The following is an 18,769-nucleotide window of genomic DNA, read 5'->3' on the forward strand; positions in this document are numbered from 1 at the left end:
CTTATGGGGATTCATGCTGGTACCCCATCTTTTGGACTCTAAGGTTCAGAGCGGGGTTTTATACCATGACAAGGAGGTTGTGTGATGGAATGATCAAGGCATATAAAGCACTACAGCTCCTCCTTCCTCGTTGTCTGCTCATTACACACATTAAAAACACAGGGAAATTGCCTTTGTGCCAGCAGGTGGCTGAGAGTCAATGATGCCATCCAACTCCCTCACTGCCCAGGAGATGTCCATTAACCCACTGCAGCATTTGCCCAGTTTCTGAATGCTGAGTGCCCAACCCTTCAGGCTGCTTGTTGTGCTCCCTGACCACCCCACCCCCAGCCCAATCCCCATTCCTCTCACTCATGGATGATGAGTAAGTGTGCAGGGTGTGATCCCTCCTTGCCTTTCTGACGTGCAGACAGGAGCAATGAAGTTAGCCATGTTGGTGTATGAAGTGTCTTCATTGATCGGAGTTAATACTCTACTGAAATTAATGGAGCAGAATATGTCAGTTATTGTTTCAGGTTCTACACAAACTCAGGGAACCATTGCTGTATCAATTACACTTGATTGGAGTTCTGAATGTTTTCTTTGCATCATCAATCTCTAATCACTACAGACTAACCTAAAAAAAAAGAAAGCTGAGACTCTGGAGGACAATTGAGATGCCTGTCCAGGCCTCCCAAACAGCCTTTTGTGTACATCAGAGATCCTTCTGTCAGGTACAGAGATGTATACTGTCCATCCCCCTAGCAAATCAATCTTACTCAGACACACTCACCAAGACAACCTTAACTTTGCCCTCTGTTTGATGCCAGTGTCCCTGCAAGATTAACTTTTCATTTCCCACAAGTCTTCTCCCAAATAATAACTCTTCTACACAGGGCTGAATAAAGGAGGCCAGAACAGAGACCAGATGCATGTCCTTCCATTTATTTGTATCAGCTAATGTACATCTACCTTGACTGCAGACATCCATATTGCATGCAAGACCTCTGCAGTCACACTGTGGGACCTCATTCCTCTGATTTCTGTAGATAAATAAATAAAGAGACTTTAGAAGTTACTGAGATAATGGAATTACCATGGGGGCTAGAATCCCAACATGATTTTAAGTGTGCAGTTAGAGGCAACAATGTGTAAAACTGCAGGCAAAGAAACAATTATTTCCAGGCCTGCAGCTGGCAGGCCCACAGCATGAGAGGAGGGGGCTATAGGGAGATCCTTGCTGAAGGCAAGGCAGCTTGAGGATTTACAGCAGCTGACTGGCCCATGTTTTGTGAGTGCTCGCTGTCCCCTTAGGCTGGCTGACATGGCACAGCAGACTGCCACAGTGCAGATGAGCCAGACCTCCAGAAGCGCGGTGAGGTGCCAGAGGCAGCAGGGAATGCAATTTAGCTTGATGCTGCCTGGGGACAAGTACATGGTGGCTCCCTCTTGTGGGAGTAGGCAGGATGTGGGCCAGTGAAATGCCACACCGCTATTAGTGTAAGTGCCTGCTGAAGGACTCATTTATGTGGCTTTTTGGGCTCATGTCTCGCCTTCAGCAAATGTGCTCCCCACGCTGGGGTGAGAAAGACAATCCCTTATGGAGAGCAGGCAGAAGAGCCTCACTGTCCACAGTTCTCTCGGTGGCCAGTTTTTAGTCCCTTTAATATGGGCTCCATTGAATTTTGTACATTGCTAGCCTATTTATCTGAATGCTGTGGCATTAGGTCAAATGTCTTACTGAAGTCCAGTATATTCCATGGGCACAGTTCTCTCTAACAACCAGCCAACCTTGAATCATAGAATATCAGGGTTGGAAAGGACCTTAGGAGGTCATCTAGTCCAACCCCCTGCTCAAAGCAGGACCAATTTCCAGACAGATTTTTGCTCCAGATCCCTAATTTGCCCCCTCAAGGATTGAACTTACAACCCTGGGTTTAGCAGGCCAATGCTCAAATCACTGAGCTATCCCTCCCTTCTATGACAAAGAGCATTTATTCATTTGACAGGAACTATTTGCCATCAAACCAGATTGATTGGCATTAATTACATCACACAGTCAGATTCCAAGGCCAGAAGGGAGCACTGTGACCTTCTGTATAGCACAGGCCCAGGACTTCCCCCAATTAATGCCTGCTTGAACTAGAGCAGAGCTGTTAGAAAAACAGCCAATCTTGATTTTAAAATTGCCAGTGATGGACAATCTACCACAACCCTTGGTAAGTTGTAACAATGGTTAATTACCCTTATTGTTAAAAATGTTCGGCTTATTTCCAATTGGAATTTGTCTTCTTTCAACTACCAGCTGTTGGATCGTGTTGGATCGTTTTAGATCTTTCTGTTCTAGACTGAAGAGGCTGTTAGACTGGGATCAAGTCACCCTAAACCTTCTCTTTGTTTTGCTAAGTCATTCTTCATTGATTGAATCCAGTATGAGCCATTCCATGATCTTGCCCAGGACTGATGCCAGACTCACCGGACTGATAGTTATCCCAGGTCAGCCCTGTGACAGGGTGCAATATATCAGTAACAAATGATAAACGCCATTTTGTATTTTATGTTGAATACATGTACAATGATAATAATAAATGTGCCACGGCAACTGCTTGAATTGCATTCCAGACAGCAACCCTGATCCCAGAGAGTGTTTGACACCTCAATGGAGGACTATCACTGGGAGTGACTCTCCCCTACTTGCCCATTAACGTTGAACAATGATTTTCTCTGCAGGTGAAGGAGGGGGCTATAGTGTGCCAGGGAAGCACATTGCAAGGAGACAGAGACTCTATGAGCGGGATGCTGGCTGCGCCTAGCAGGGGGCCACCCATTGCACCACGTAGGGGGACGTGCAGGAGAGAGCGGGCTGCAGGCACTCTCAAAAGGTGACAAATTTTGAGCTGGGAGAAGAGATGAGATCAGGATCGGGGGCAGACGTCTCAGGGCTTTGTTATTTTCAAACTTTGATCACCTTGCTTCTGATGTTGCAGCTCTTGGCCTGCAGCTTGTTGACCTGGGATTCTGCGATGTTGGCTCATTCCTCAGCCTCCTCCAACTCATGCTGGGCCTTACGACACCGCGACAGATGGATGTTGGCCTGCTCCTCCTGTAGAGCCAAACAGTGCCATCAGCACCCACACACCCCCAGCACTGTCAGCACCATCAGTGTACCCTCAGTACCCGGGCCCTGTCCAGCACCATCAGTGTCTTTGCCCTACCCAGTGCCGTCTCCACCTGCACCCCACCTGGCACTGTCAGCACCATGTCTCACAAAGCACCTTCAGCTAATGCCATATGTACCTGCACTGTCCTGCCCAGCACCATCCGGGATGGTATCTTTAGCCTCTGTTTACCAGAAACTGGGAATGGGTGACAGGGGATGGATCACTTGATGGTTGCCTGTTCTGTTCAGTCCCTCTGGGTTACCTGGCATTGGCCACTGTCGGAAGACTGGATACTAGATTAGATGGACCTTTGATTTGACCCAGTGTGACCGTTCTTATGTTATCAGCGCCCACACCCTACCCCATTTGCACTCACATTCTGCCCCGTACAATCACCGCCCACACCTGACCCAGCATGCTCAGAATCATGCCCCGCTCAGCACCAGCAGCGCCCTGTCATGCCACATTCAGCCCCTTGCCAGCAGCAACCACCCCACTCAGCGTCAGCAACGCCCTGCCATGCCATCTCCAGCACAGTCAACCCCGTGCCCCACCCAGCACCAGGCCTCAGAGAATGCCATGGCCCTCCTCGCACCCTGCACAGCACTGTGCCCCACATAGCCCTGCCAGCTAGTTACACTTCCCCATGTAGATACGCCCTAAGTCTTAAACAGTTAGGAATTTAGGCGGTGATTTCCAAAACTGCCAGGGGATTTGGATCCTCCCCCATCCCGTCCCATCCACATGAAAGGATTTGGGTGTCCTGAGTCCTAGGCAGCTTTGCAAATCCTTGTTCAGCAGATTGGCGGATTCTACACTCACGGCCTCCTCAGCTTGTCTCTTGTAGGCTTTCACTTTCAGCTGCAATTTGTCTACCAAGTCCTGGAGCCGGACAACATTCTTCTTGTCTTCTTCAGACTGAGGGGAACACAATAGCAATGTGGTCAGGCTGGGGAGGCCAATGTCTGGGATGTGGTTGGAATGCAGTGGAGCTGCAATGGGAGCTGTGGTTCCCAGTGGTACCTGTAAGTGATTTCCTTGAGCCTTCTTTCGTATTTGCATACCCCTTTAATGGCCTCTATGCCTCGCTTCTGCTCAGCATCAAGCTCATTTTCCAGCTCCTGAACCTAAGCACAATAAGACGGTGAAGAGAGCAAACAGCAAAGAGCTGCATGATAACGGCCCTGGGCTCTGATGGCCATGGTGTGGGTAGAAGACACCTGTTGTGCCTGTGGATGAGCCAGGAGAATTGGTGACTCCAAATGAATCCTCTGGCCATTGCTCTGGGGCATGAGGGACCAATGGGTTGTGGCCCAGTCACAGACCCTTATTAGCAGCAGCATTAGTTATGCAGTGCCACACCTGCTGGCACCTTACAGCCAAAGACAGCGATGCGCCTGTGGCTCTACTGCAGCCAGGGAGGGGAGGGAGCAGGGGGCAAGATGTTGGCAGGGAGAGCTCAGGCTGTATTTGCCTTTCACTCAGGTTTTGCCACCACATTGCAGCTTAATAAGTATGTTCCACTAGACGCAAGAAAAAGCAAACGCCAAATCTAGGCACTCCGGATGAGCAGCCCCTGCCCAAAGGGCTGGGCAAATCCCCATGAGAGACCTCCATGGCCCCATGCCAGCTTGCGATGGGATTCACATGATCTCCCCGTCAGATCCATCTGCGTGGCTGTCGAGGGCCACTCCACCCTGGCCATGCTGGAGCATCAGACCCGAGATTAGGAGTCCGTAACACCAAGTGGGCTGGGGTTCACCCTGAGGGGGAACATTTATCCCCTACCCACCCAAGCAAAGGCCTCTGTGAGGCCTGCCACCACCACCTTAGCACAGCCATGAGGAAGTGGCCGTAGTGAGGGCCCCCCACAGAAACCTCAAACCCAGTCCATCCCCAAACTCTGTCCTGCCCTGATCCCCAAACCCAGCCTGATCCCCAAATCCAGCCCAGCCCTAACCCCAGTCTCTCCAAACTCAGCTCAGCCCCAAACCCAGGCCCCAAACTACCAAACCCAGTCCCCCCAATCCAGCCCAGCCCCAATCCCCAAATCCAGCCTGGCTCTGTTCCCTAAATCCATCCATACTCTGGCATCCAGTTCCTGGATTTGCTTCTTGCCACCCTTCAATGCCAGCTGCTTTGCCTCATCCAGACAAAGCTGCAGGTCCTTCACCGTCTGATCCAGGTTTTAATTCATCCTCTCCAGGTGGGCGCTGGTGTCCTGCTCCTTCTTCAGCTCCTCCACCATCATGGCCACCTAGTTAGGTGCACAATTATCCTGTTAATGAGCATCGTCTCTGTGCTGCTGAGGCTGTCATTGGGAGCTCTGTGTCTACATTCGTGCTCTCTTCCCAGGATCCAGCTCCTCAGAGAAACCATCCCCACAGGGAGGATAAAAGCTCAGCCAGTGAGCCTGGCCATGCTAAGGGGACTCGTGCACTGGCAGCCATGGTGGATCTGCTCATCCACAGGACAAGCACAGTGGAGACAGTATCAGCTTCCCAAATGCTACCTCACCAGTGCCTGGAGAAGGGAGTTCAGCCATGTGACTCACGCAGACCTTGGCCTCTGTTGAGATGCCTGCAAAGCAGTGAGTTAGCGCTAGTTGTGGAGGGCATCTAGCTGCTAGGAAGTGCAATTAAGTAAAACACAAGAGATGGGGCCAGAACTAACCTGGATCCAAATAGCCCTGAGCACTGAGGTGGTTCTCATTGGGGCTCAGGGCTGCAATTCACAGCTCAGGCTCTTCTGCAATCCATCCTGTGAAAATCATCCAGCTGTGGAGACCCGGTCATGGTCTGCACTGGTGCCACGTGAGCAGCATCTCACCGAGCAATATGGCAGGACAAAACTGAGGGAGGGGCCTAGGGTCTGACATGGGGCAGTCCCCTTAATTTGTGGCAATAGTATGCAGGGCTCATCTGATTCCCGTGAGCTTAGTCTGGCTGAACGCTGCCAGCAGCTTGGGAGGTGCAGGAGGACAGAGAGGAGAAAGGAGTAGGAGCAGGTTGGCAAAGATGGGGTTGGGACCCTGATTCCCCAGGCCCTAGGCGGGTTGCACAGAACAGTTCCTCACTGTGGCCCAGAGGCAGCAGTCTGGATCGCTGGGATGCAGCTCCAGGGCTTGGACAGTGGGAGCCATTTGAGCACCAAAACTGGCAGAGCACCTGCTGCCCTGTGTCATGTAGTGAGGTTAGCCATCACTCCTGACTCCGGGATTCCTTCCTGGGAAAGACCTGAAAGACAGCTAGTTGGCACAGGCCTCGTCCCTGAGCACCACTCCCCCTCCATTGCTGTACAGGGAGGACCAAAGTTATTATTGCACATACCCCCATGCTCCTTTCCTAGCACACACAAGTGAGAGTGGGATGCAAGCAGCAGAACTCACATCTGTAATTTCTTTCTTGGCTTTCTCCTCTGCATTTCTCGCCTCCTGGATGGTATCATCTACTTCACTCTGCAACTGAGACATGTCTGCTTCCAGCTTCTTCTTGGTATTGAGGAGGCTTGTGTTCTATTGGCACATTGGAAGACAGGTCATCCCACCCACATTTCAAGACAATCCCACCTGCCTATTGAGAAGGGTGTAAGAAAGTACCTGGGAGTGCAGGAGCTGCACTCGCTCACTGGCATCTGTCAGCTCCTGCTTGCACACTTTCCGGGCTCACTCTGTCTGCTCCAGAGCTGCTCGCATCTCCTCCAGTTCAGTCAGCATCAGGTTATTTCGACATTCCATGATAGTCAACTGCTCCTTCAGGTCCTCATTCCCTCTAAGAGCATCATCCAGCTGGAGCTGGGAATCTTTTGGGGTGAAGCACACAGTAAGACTCACATCTAAACAAGGTAAGGTCCACGGTAAGGTACAAGAACAAACTCTACTGGTGTCCACCTTAAGCTGTCCCTGCCCATTATGAAAGTGCTTCTGTGTATCTACAGCCAGGTGGTTGGCATGGCTCAGCTGGGTCTCCATTTCATTCAGATCCTCCTCCATCATCTTCTTTAGCCTCAGGGCTTTGTTTCTGCTCCTGATCTCAGCATCCAGGGTGCTCTGCATAGACTCCACCACCCGCTGGTGATTCCTCTTCAGCTGCTCAAGTTCCTTATCCTTCTCTGCAATCTTCCTGTCAATATCTAACTTCACCTGGGTCATCTCCATCTGGACACACAGGATCTTTCCCTCTTCATGTCCCAATGAGCCCTAATGGGGTTAAGAGAACATTGCTTGTCTCAGTGCAGTGCCCCAATAAACCTGCCAATCAATCTCCTATGGCAGTGTGGAACCATGGACACAAACTGCTTTGCCAGGCATTGGAACCATCTCCAGGGAAGTAGTTGAAGACTAGTTACTTGGGACATTTAGAACTGAACTGGACAGAGCACTGAAATACAAAATGTTATTCCCAGCCCAAGCACTTCACTGAGCCTGAGCTGAGCGTGTGTCAGTAACTTAGAGGTAAAACTCCTTCCAAGAACACCCCCGGCATCCCAAAGCTAGGGCATTCACAGATAAGATTAGAAAGTATGAAATACACAGATAAGGCAGCCAAGCTCCCAGCGTGGAGAAAGCAGACGCTCATCTCCCCTCCACACCTGCATACAATTAATGTCAAACCTCAACTTCCATTTAGTGACAGGATACCCAGTGAACTCACAAGCTGTTTCTCCTCTCCCACTTTCTGCCTCCTGTGGAAGGTCTGACCAGAGATGCTCCTGCTGCCTTCCCATCCCCAGAGCAAGAGCTGAGGCCTGTGCATGTCTGAACAGCACACACTGCCCAGTGCAGATGGGTATATCAGACCATGCACAACTCCATGGGTGCTCATTACAGCACACTGCTCCCCTGCATGCTCTAAAGTCTGGAGAGTCCCTGCACACTGAACAAGGTATGGACCACAAGTCTTTCCCCACTCATTACTCAATGAAGGAGAAAGAGAATAACAGAAAATGTGGAAATGGCAGAAGTGCTACATGACTTTTTTTGTTTCAGTTTTCACCAAAAAGTTTAGAAGCGATTGGATGTCTAACATAATGGACACCAGTGACAATGAGGTAGGATCTCTTGATTTTTGCAAGGCTTTTGACACAGTCTTACATGACATTCTCATAAGCAAACTAGGGAAATGTGGTCTAGATGAAATTACTGTAAGGTGGGTGGAAAACTGGTTGAACAATCTTACTCAAAGAGAAGTTATCAATGGTTTGCTATCAAATTGCAGGGATGTATCTGTTGAGGTTCTACAGATGTCAGCCCTGGGTCTGAGACCAGTTAATATTTTCATTAATGACTGATAATGGAGTGGAAAGTATGCTTATAAAATTTGCAGGTGACGCTAAGCTGGGAGGGTTGCTAACACTTTGAAGGACAGGATTAGATTTCACACAAGCCTGGACAAATTGGAGAATTGGTCTGAAATCAACAAGATGAAATTAAAGACAAGTGCAAAGTACTTCACATAGGAAGGACTACTCAAATGTAGAGCTACAAAATGGAGACTAACTGGCTGAAAAGAACAAAAATGGCAAATGTCATTCTGGGGTTTATTAACAGGTGTGTCATATGTAAGACATAGGAGGTAATTGTCCTGCTCTACTTGGCACTGGTGAGGCCTCAGTGGCAGTGCTGTGTGCACTTCTGGGTGCCACAGTTTAGGAAAGATGTGGACAAACTGGAGAGAGTCCAGAAGAGAGCAACAAACATGATAAATGTTAAAAAAAACTGGTCTTGACAAAAGAAAATGGAGGGGGCACCTACCAATAGTTTTCAGATATGTTCACAGCTCTTATAAAGAGAATGATGATAAATTGTTCTCCATGACCACCAAGGTAGGACAAGATGTAATCACTTTAATCTGCAGCAAGGGAGGTTTAGGACACATTCTAACTGGAAGGACAGTTAAGCTCTGGAATAGGCTTCCAAGGGAGGTTGTGGAATCCCTATCCTAGGATTTTAAGAACAGGGCAGACAATCACCTGTCAGGGATCATCTGGGTATACTAGGTCCTACCTCAGCACCAGGCCTGGACTAGATGGCCTCTTGAGGTCACTTCCAGACCTATATTTCTATTATATAAAATGAGCCTGTCTTACTCTGGAACTGACTTTGCCTCCTAGCAGTCAGTAGTGCTGCACTGGTTGTGGGTAAGAGGGAATTGTCTAAGCTATTCTGTCCTGTTCAGGTTCTTACACTGCACCCCTCATGGTTGGATCTGGGGAGGGAAGGGATACATCACCACCAGGTATCTTGCTTCTCTAAAGTGCCTGAATTACATAAATGCTTATCCAGGATACTTGCCCCTGTTTCTTCTAAGGCTGCTTGCAGGTCTGACTTTTCCTTCTCAATTTGTTTCTTTGCTTTTTCCAATTCATGCTTCGTTTTCCCAGCTTCAGCGATCTGTTCAGTGAGGTTTGAAATCTCTTCTGCAACACCGAAAATGCACAGTCTACCTCCTGCCCACCAATGAGTCACATTAGAAATAAGGCTGGATGGGATGGGGACACTGGGGATTATGAGGAGATTTATAGATTATAAAGCCAGAAGGGACCACTGTGACTTTCTAGTCTGAGCTCTTGTATAACACAGTTCATGTCACTTCCTTGAATTAATTCTTGGTTGGATGAGAGCAGATCTTTAAAGAAACATCCAGTCTCAATTTAAAAATTGCCAGTGATGGAAAATCCACCTTGGTAAGTTGTTCCAATGATTAGTTACTCTCATTGTTAAAAATTTACACCTTCTTTCCTGTCTGAATTTGTTTGGCTTCCACTTCCAGCCACTGGATTGTGTTATCCCTTTCTCTGCTAGACTGAAGAGCCCATTATGAATTATTTGTACTTACAGACTGTAACCAAATCATCCATTCACCGTCTCTTTGTTAAACTAAATAGATTAAGCTCCTGGAGTCTATCATTATAAGGCAAGTTTTCCAATCCTGTAATTATTCTCACACCTCTTCTCTGAACCCGCTCCAATTTATCAATATCCTTGAATTGTCAGCACCAGAACTGAACACAGTATTCCAGTAGTGGTTACATCAGTGCCAAATATAGAGGTAATACAGCTTCCTTATTCCAACTTGAGATACTTCTATTTATACTTCCCAGGATCACATTAGCCAAATAGTTCCCAAACATTTTCCCTGCATTATCCCATTTGCAGATATTTTGCTTCAAAAATGGCACCTTCCACATGGCATGACCGTCACACTGCATGGGGGGCCCCCATTTTGTAGAGCAAAATAGCATCCTCCATGTGGCATGACCTCACACATATGGTGTGTGTGAGTTGGAAACTGATGCATTAGCCCTTTTGGCCACAGCCATCACACTGGGAGCTCATGTTCAGGTGATTAGCCCCGTGACCCCCAAATCTTTTTCAGAGTCACTGCTTCCTAGGTGACTTCCCATTCTGATTGTATGACCTGCATTCATTGTTTCTGGACATATGGCTTTACATTTGGCTGTATCAAAATGCATACTGTGGTGGCACTCAGGTCACAAGGTGTATTCAACCAATACTGTAACCACATATGAGCATGTACAGTTTTACGGTGGGATTTTGGGAACAGCTGGATTGGAGGAGATTATGGTTGCTGGCTGGCAGAAGTAGGCAATGCTCTGGAGGTGCAGGAGTATGGAGATGGCTCTGGGAACTTGAGGTGGGTCTCAAAAGGCCAGGCACTAGACTTATGTTGCAGGTTCTTGTTCTTCCGTTTGACTGTCTCAAACTGGTTGAGTGCCTCCTCATAGGCATTCTTCATCCTGAAGATCTCTGCGCTCAGGGAACAGGATTCCCTCTGGGAAGCCTCCAGTTCAGACTGGCTGTCATAAACAGATAGCTATGGGTTAATGTTTCTTTTACCTGTAAAGGGTTAACAAAGGGAACCAAACACCTGACAAGAGGACCAATCAGGAAACCAGATTTTTCAAAGCTTAAGGGAGGGAATTTGTGGGTGTTTCTTGGTCTTGGGTCTTTGTCTGTTCTGTGCTCTCTCAGCTATGAGAGGATCTATTTCCAGTCCTTCTAATTCTTCTGTTTCCCAGTTGTAAGTACACAAGGTAGCAAAGGATAGTCTTTAAATGTTTTGCTGGTTTTGCATTCTGTGTATCTGGCTGGTGAGTCTTTATGTATTTGGTATAAGTACTTTAATTATTATTTTTGATAAGGCTGTTTTATCCCTTTTCTATTGTTTATTACATTTTTAAGTGAAAAACCCGTATCTTACATCTAGTTACAGCGAACTGTTATTCTATTTCTTCTTTCTTTATTAAAAGTTTGCTTTAGACCTGTTGCATTTTTTTTTTAGTGACCACAGGAAATTGGTGGGAGAAAGGAAGACAGAGGGCAGGGAAAAACTGCCTTTCTGTTTAACTCTTCTAGTGTCCCAGGGCTGAAGAAGGTAAGGGGAAGAGAGAGAGAATCTTTTCTGTTTCCTTGTCTTTGGGTTTGTCTTTTGTGGCAAGAGAGGAGACATCTTCTTGGTATTGTGATGAAAAGAGTTGCAATCAGTAACTCTCAGGTTTAGCCAGAGAGCGAATCTGGATGGAGAGAGGGGTGGGGGGAATGGTTATGTTCCTTTTTAGGAGACCAGGGCATCTGAGCTTGTCCCACAGGAAGTTTTGGGACGCAAGTTATCAGCACTGAAATTCCTGTTGGGGGCAAGCCTATCAGATCTAAGCTGGTAATTAAGCTTAGAGGCTTTCATGCTGGTACCCAATCTTTTGGACGCTAAGGTCCAGATTTGGGAATTATACCATGACACTGGCTCTCCTGGTATTTCTGCTTCTGTTCTGCCAGGACCTATGCCTACAGAATGAGAATCAACTTGTAGTGGAAGAACTTGGCACTTTGTGACTCTTGTATAGTACACAGGATGTGACGGAGTTGCAGACACAGCCCATGCCACAGTCCTGAAGATGGCCCATTTGATGTGCCCTGCCTTCAAGAGCTTTTTCATTATGACTGTCACTCTGGCTGCCTCCTCACTGGCTGCTGGTTACATACTATCTCCATCCAGCATCAATGAATCTCATGGGCCTCAGGAAGGAGTGCTGCATTATGGGAGTTCTGCTAGAGTCAGACTTTGAACTTTTGTTTTACAGTAGAGACCACTGGTTCTTTGTATGAGCTTTCACTGTCATTTGGGGGAATCTGCATCGATTCTGTCAGTAGTTCTAGTAAGTGGCAATGAGGAATGAGAAATGCAGACGTTTCCCCAGCCACCACTCTTTTGAGCAGCAAGGGTGGGGCATGAAGGATTTGGCTCGGGGTCCCTGGTGTATAGCAGCCTCTCCCCTTTAATGAAAAGGCCCCATCTAAAAGCATTATGAATACTGGACACAGAGTCCCACGGAGTTAATTTTGTCTCCCTTATTGCTCACTGTGCATGAAGCTATTGAAAGATCGGTTAGGGCACCATAGTCTGATTTGTCAGCAGTTCATTGACAATATCCAGGCTTCGGTCAGTCATGGAGGCTTCCTTAGCAGTGTCTTACTGTCTGCTCAGCATCGCAGACTGATGTGGAATTCGGTGTGAATAAACCAAGCCAATAAACTGCTGTAATGGGGAAACGCTGGCACCCAAATCCAAGAGCTTTCCTGGAACAGGAGAGAGCTTTTGTGCTTCTGTGGCTTCCATGTGCTCCGATGAGCCACCTCCCACCTCTCATCAGCTCCAGGCTGGGTGCATAAATAATAAAAGACCCAGAAGACACGTACAGTAGAAGGGTCTTTCGTCCTATAAGTGAATGCTAAACGGTATTATACTGTTCAGGCACTAGGTGGAGCCATGTGTAACAAACCTTATTTAAACTGAAACGTGCCATTCCTAGCAGTGAACTAAAGGATTCTATAGTGGACACGTCTGGTGGATCTCTCTGGGAAAGACCTAAGGAAGCTCTGTAGTCAGTCCCTATCTGGCACAGATGCCTCACCTGTTAGTAGCAGCCTTGTAACCTACCTTGCACAGAGTGTACATCACATGATGTCAGAAGTAAACTAGAGCCAGAGGAGAACAGAAACAGAAGGAAAATAGCAGCAAAGGCTGAAGGATCTCATCACCATGCCACTCTTCAATGTCCCAAAGAACTTCCACTTTGACAAACCTTCACAATGGATGGAGTGGAAGCTGTATTTTGCATTGCTATAAAACTCCATAAGGAAACGAGATATTCAGGTATCTCTTTAATGTAGGCTGTGAAGTAAGCACAGCATATCTTTAAGCCTTTTATCTTTGCTAAAGACAGTCACAAAGATGGCTATGACAGAGTTTGGGCTATGTTTGATGCACACTTTATACCTCAGAGAAATGCAGTTTATGAAAGAGTATATTTTCACCAAAGAATGCAGGAACAAAGAGAAAATATTGATTCTTTTATAAGAGCTTTCAATGTGTTGGCTGTAAACTGATTTTTTGTACTGCAAAACATGGAAATATCAGACAGAGGCTGGTTATTGGGTTAAGAGTCAAGAACCTCTCATAACAATTACAATTAAAGACAGACTTAAATCTACCCACAGCTATATGGAGAGCAAAGCAGTCTGAACTAGTCAAATAACTGAACAAAAGGCAGGAGCAATATGAAAAATCTGAAAATAGCTTAGAAGCTGTAAACAGACACAGCATGAGCGCTAAAAGTCATCATTATAAAAGCCCTGAGGCTAAGAGGGATAAATTCCAGGCTAATTACAAAGCCTTTCAGATTAAGTGTACAAGATATACAAAATATAGTGCCCATCTTTAAAAAAGGGAAGAAAGAAAATCCAGGGAACTGCAGACTGGTCAGCCTCACCTCAGTTCCTGGAAAAATCATGGAGCAGGTCCTCAAGGAATCCATTTTGAAGCATCTGGAGGAGAGGAAAATGATCAGGAACAGTCAACATGGATTCACCAAGAGCAAGTCATGCCTGACTAACCTGATTGCCTTCTATAAGGAGATAACTGGCTCTGTGGATATGGACAAAGTGATGGACATGATATACCTTGACTTTAGCAAAGCTTTTGATACAGTCTCCTACAGTATTCTTGCCAGCAAGTTAAGATGTATGGATTGGATGAATGGACTATAAGGTAGACAGAAAGCTGGCTAGATCGTCGGGCTCAATGGGTAGTGATCAATGGCTGGATGTCTAGTTAGCAGCTGGTATCAAGTGGAGTGCCCCCAGGATTGGTCCTGGGGCCGGTTTTGTCCCACTCCAAGGCTGGCAGTGGAATGGCATTGGGAAGCTGCTTGCCAGGCTGCAGTCTCTGGCTGGCAGCAGAAGTGGTTTTGCCTTTTGGGGGGTGTTGCTGCCATCAAGGCCCTGGGGCAGTTTTGTTCAATATTTTCATTAATGATCTGGATGATGGGATGGATTGCACCTTCATCAAGTTCATGGATGACACTAATCTGGGGGGAAAGGTATGCTGGGAGGGTAGGAATACGGCCCAGAGTGACCTAGACAAACTGGAGGACTGAGCCAAAAGAAATCTGATGACGTTCAACAAGAGCAAGTGCAGAGTTCTGCACTTAAGACAGAAGAATCCCATGCACTGCTACAGGCTGGGGACGGACTGGCTAAATGTCAGTTCTGCAGAAAAGGACTCGGGGATTACAGCGGACAAGAAGCTGGATATGAGTCAACAGTGTGCCAAGAAGGCTAACAGCAAATTGGGCTGCATTGGTAGGAACATTGCCAGCAGATCGAGGGAAGTGATTATTCTTCTCTATTTGGCACTGGTGAGGCCACACCTGCCGTACTGCGTCCAGTTTTGGGACCCCCACTACAGAAAGGATGTGGACAAATTGGAGAAAGTCTCCGTGGAGGGCAATGAAAATGATTAGGGGGCTAGGGCACATGAGTTACAAGGAGAGGCTGAGGGAACTGGGCTTATTTAGTCTGCAGAAGAGAAGAGTGAGGGGGGATTTGATAGCAGCCTTCAACTACCTGGAGGGGGGTTCCAAAGAGGATGGAGCTCAGCTGTTCTCAGTGGTGGCAGATGACAGAAAAAGGAGAAATAGTCTCAAGTTGCAGTGCGGGAGGTCTAGGTTGGATATTAGGAAAAACTATTTCACAAGGAGGGTGGTGAAGCACTGGAATGGGTTACCTAGGGAGGTGGTGGAATCTCCATCCTTAGAGGATTTTAAGGCCTGGCTTGGCAAGCCCTGGCTGGGATGATTTAGTTGGGGTTGGTTCTGCTCTGAGTAGGCGGGGTTGGACTAGATGACCTTCTGAGGTCTCTTCCAACCCTAATCTTCTATGATTCAGTGTGAAAAACTCATAGCTCCACAGATGAATGTTTAGCCAAAGGCACAAGGTGTAATAAATGCACAAAACAGAGACTTTTGCAGCTGTTTGCTCTCACTAGGTTGTCAGAGAACTGATTAATATTACATAAAATCAGGAGCTAGGTTTCTGGGATCTATCACGTGAAGAGACAGAGCCTGCCTGGAAAGTGCAACTGAATATTCATGGAAAAAGTATTGACTTTAAAATTGACTCAGAAGCAGAGAAGACAGTCATCTCAGAAGGGATTTCCAATCATTCCTCCTATAGGTGAAATCATCTGATACAGCCCTGACTAGCCCACCTGGGAGGTGCTCTGAACTGCATGGGCTAGTTTACCAGGGAAACAACTTACAAACACAGAGCTTTACATTCAAGTTCACGATCAAAGGATCAAAGAATAGAAGCATTCTCAGCTGCAGCATGGCCACCATGGTGGGCCTAGTGAGAAACTTCAGAGTTTGGTGATAATGAACTTTTGAAAAAGATCCAGTACAAGTAACTTCAAGAGACAACGCTGAACCTTACAGTGTACAAACACCTCTATCAGACAGACCATAAAATTCAGAGGACATCTTTACTTGCTTACAGTGGACTATTTTTTCCAGGTATATAGCAATAATGTACTTGAAATATAACATGTCACAGTATTATTGAGACACTGAAATGCACTTTTGCTCACTTTGGTATTCCAGAACAACTAATGATGGACAACTGACACAATTCACTGCAGCAGAATTTAAGTCTTTCCAAACTAAATATAATTTTAATCATATTACTAGTAGCCCACATTACTCACAAGTGAATGGAGAGGTTAAGAGAGTTTTACAGACAGCCAAGAAAATCCAACAGGAAGATCCATTCTTTGCTCTTCTGAGTACAGATCAACACCAATGATAGCTGCAGGATATAGTCCAGTACAACTCCTGATGGGAAGATGACTCCGAACTACATTTCCAACTTTGAACAAGAAACTATTTCCAAAGTAGCCATATATGAAGAAAGTAGTCATATTGGCTGAAAAGGCAAAAAGAGCTTTCAGACATGTTTACAACACGTCACTCAGCTAGACAACTTCCAGGTCTAGAACCTAGTGACTGTGCTTGTGTCAAATTGCTTTGAGAAAAAGGACGGAGAACCCTAGATCTTGTAAAGAAAAATAATTAATCGCCCAAATTATACGTGATCGAGGCCAATAGTCTAGAGTTCAACAGAAACCATTGGTATCTAGAATGTGTTCCTCAGAAGGACTAATCAACAGAGCAAACTCTACAGCTGCTGGATGCAGAACAAGACGACCACTCAAAGATTCCAAACCGATCACAGCCAGTCATTACAACTAATGGACAGCAAGATGACCAAGTTGTTACATGTTCAAGTCATGTAATCAAAAAAACAGTATGATTCAGAGACACTTGACAGACTGATATTTACTGAACTTTAAAGATAGTGTACGTATTATAAAAGTTAGAAATCTACAACTTTTATTGTTGTTATATTGTGTTATATTGTTGATCCATTAGATAGTGCCACATGTAACATACCTGACTTAAGCTCACAACCGTCATTCCTAGTGGTGCATTAAAGGATCTTTTAGTGGACACATCTGGTGGATCTCTCTGGGAAGGAAATAAGGAAGCTCTATAGCCATTCCATATCTGGTACAGAAGCTTGATCTGCTAGTAGCAGCCCTGCAATCTACTGTTTGACACCATCAGTTCTGGATTAAACAAAGACTGTGAATGGCTAGCCAACTACAAAAGCAGTTTCTCCTCCCTTGGTGTTCACACCTCAACTGCTAGAAGAGGGAGTCATCCTCCCTGATTGAACTAACCTCATTATCTCTAGCCTGATTCTTGCTTGCATATTATACCTGCCTCTGAACATTTCCACTGACAGGCATCGACGAATGGTATTCACCACGAAAGCTCATGCTCATTAATCTTTAGTCTTTAAGGTGCCCAGACACTTTTGCGCTTTTACAGTCCAGCTAACACGGCTACCCCTTGATACGTGTGCACAAAGCTATGACATGCTTCTCCTGGTCTACCTCTCAGTCCTAATCTCTTGTGAGTCCTGACCATCTGGACTTTCTCCCTGGAATCCTTCCCTCAATCCAGTTCCCTGAATATCCTTATTCCCAGTCTTCATCTGGGCCATGTGCCTGGGGTTTGGCCCTCTCTTTTCATGGCCAGTCACAGGAAACAACGTCCTTCCTGCAGATCCCATCCCGAACTAAGCTCTCCGAGCCTTTTATGGAAATCACTCAACTCTTTCCCAGGTGGGTCTGAATTTACCCAAGCCATCCGATCCCGTTGATTAGGATTAGCTGGGATGCGGGGGTAGTTGATGCATCACAGGGAAGACTGAGCCCAACTCCCCTTAATGGGCCAACCAGTCTGTGGCAGCTTCCAAAACCATAGAGATGCGCCTAAAATGTAAAAATGTGGCCATAAATCCTCTGCTGTCCCTGTGCATAGCTGTGTGATCGCAGCATTACCAGAGCTATCTACCATTTTGGGAGGAAACTGAAAAAATGTTTCACAGGCTCACTCAAAGACTCTGTACAGATGAATGTAATCTAATGTAACGCCTATTTTTAAAAAAGGACTCCAGAGGAGATTCTGGCAATTACAGGCCAGTGAGCCTAACTTCAGTACCAAGTAATTTGGTAGAAACCATAGTAAAGAACAGAATTATCAGCCCTCTAGATAAACATGATAAGTTGGGGAAGAGTCAATACAGCTTTTATAAAGGGATATCATGCCTCACCAATCTATTAGAATTCCTTGAGAGAGTCAACAAACGTGGACAAGGGTGATCTAGTGGATATAGTGTACTTGGATTTTCAGAAAGCCTTTTACAAGGTCCTTCATCAAAGGCTTTTAAGGAAACTAAATAGCCATGGGATAAGAGGGAAGGTCCTTTCATGAACCAGTAAGAGGTTGAAAGATAGAAAACAAAGGGTAAGAATAAATGGTCAGTTTTCATAAATGGAGAGAGCTGAACAGCAGGAGCCCCAAGGATCTGTACTGGATCCTGTTCTGTTCAACATATTAAAGATCTGGAAAAGGGGTAGAATAATGACATGGTATTGTCTACAAACTTTGCAAAATTATTCAAGATCCTTAAATCCAAAGCAGACTGTGAGGAATTACAGAGGGATCTCACAAAACTGGATGACTGAGAAACAAAATGGAAGATGAAATTTAATGTTGCCTTAGCATACAGAGTGCATCAAGAATAAGGATTGTGTGAGGAAGGGGGCATGACTGGGGCTCACCGTGCCTTGGGAATCCTCCACATAGTGGAATGGCCTGACAGGCTCTCCCCAGAACCCAACCCATCCAACCCCCCCGCCCACTCC

At 46.3% G+C, this 18,769-nt stretch overlaps 1 pseudogene; it reads right to left on the minus strand.

The window, feature by feature from the left end:
* Positions 1–2,932: 2,932 nt before the first annotated feature.
* Positions 2,933–15,836, minus strand: LOC116821777 (myosin-1-like; annotated as a pseudogene).
* Positions 15,837–18,769: the final 2,933 nt, after the last annotated feature.

This window comes from Chelonoidis abingdonii, chromosome 13, assembly GCF_003597395.2.
Source record: "Chelonoidis abingdonii isolate Lonesome George chromosome 13, CheloAbing_2.0, whole genome shotgun sequence".
In the NCBI taxonomy this organism is placed as follows: domain Eukaryota; kingdom Metazoa; phylum Chordata; order Testudines; family Testudinidae; genus Chelonoidis; species Chelonoidis abingdonii.